Source organism: Rhincodon typus, chromosome 37 (genome assembly GCF_021869965.1).
Source record: "Rhincodon typus isolate 14 chromosome 37, sRhiTyp1.1, whole genome shotgun sequence".
NCBI classification, from domain to species: domain Eukaryota; kingdom Metazoa; phylum Chordata; class Chondrichthyes; order Orectolobiformes; family Rhincodontidae; genus Rhincodon; species Rhincodon typus.
In genome coordinates, this window is record NC_063368.1 from 8,965,146 (window position 1) to 8,966,496 (window position 1,351).

Genomic DNA, 1,351 nt, shown 5'->3' on the forward strand with positions numbered 1-1,351 from the left:
GTATAGCCACAACATAACATCCTAACGCCTATACTCAATACACCGACCAAAAAAGCCTGGTCCTATTTTCCACGATTATATGCTCCCATGAATACAGCGTCAAGCTCCGACCATGCTCCAGCTCCTACAACTGCACACCTTGAAGGTTGGGGACAGCATATTTTGGAAACACAATTTCCACCAACGTCTGCATTGACAGCGAAGTGGCAAGTAGAATTATCAGAGCGATTGTTCATTTATCCAAGAAGCCTTGGAGAAAATAGGGTATCAAGCCTACAACAAAACCTGTTGTATCTGAAGCTGTTGTAATTGTAACTCTCCTGTATCCCTGTGAGACATGAACAACTCACTCTTGGCGCTTGGAAAATGTCTACATGGGACGTAATCAAGAAACATCGTTGATATCAAATGGAAGGCCCTATTGCCCATTACCAAGATTCCTCAAAGAGCCCAAATGTCTGGAATTAAAACATTCATTGTTCAAACACAGCTCAGAAGGTGTGGAAAAGCACAGAAGGTCAGACAGCATCCGAGGAACAGGGAAGTCAAAGTTTTGGGCCGAAACCCAACGGAGTGGATGCGCAGTGTGTATGACTGCCGATAAAATCCCTCAGATAGACAGCTATTCATGACTTCACCTTCAATACTGCTTGCAAAGTAGCTCAGATTGCGACTTAAGGACTCATTGAAGGCCAACTTCCAGAAATATGGTTTGTCTACGAGAAACACTCAAAAATGCGGTTGTGGATGAGGCCTAACTCTATTTAATAACCTCCTGAAGTAATGCTGTAGGAGTCTGTAGTACTCACAGTGCTATACATCATCATTATCCAAGCTGCTGATGCTAATTCCATTCCTCTGTACGAGGGGGGGAATGATTGTAAGGAATGGCATTGCTTCCCTTAAACAACAAAGAATACAGGTAGCCAAGCAAGGGGCTGGGCAGTCCCAACAAAACCAAATGGTTCATCTCTGCCAGCGCTGCAGAGAAGATTTCAACTCTGCAATCGAATTCTACAGCCGTGCTAGCACACACAACCCATAAATCTTTTCACACGTGAGAAGGCCACCTTTGAAAGTTAGGGAAATTGATGGTAGCAAATTCCACAAACATACATGCATGTACACACACACGCATGTGCACACACACATATACAGATATACATGAGTACACACAGACACATACATACACACATGTACAAATACATACATGAACACATGCATGTGCACATATGTACTCATATACACATGTATACATTTATACACACATATATACGCATACATGCACACATATACACATACACACACACCCATATATACATATACAGACATGTACACACACACACACACA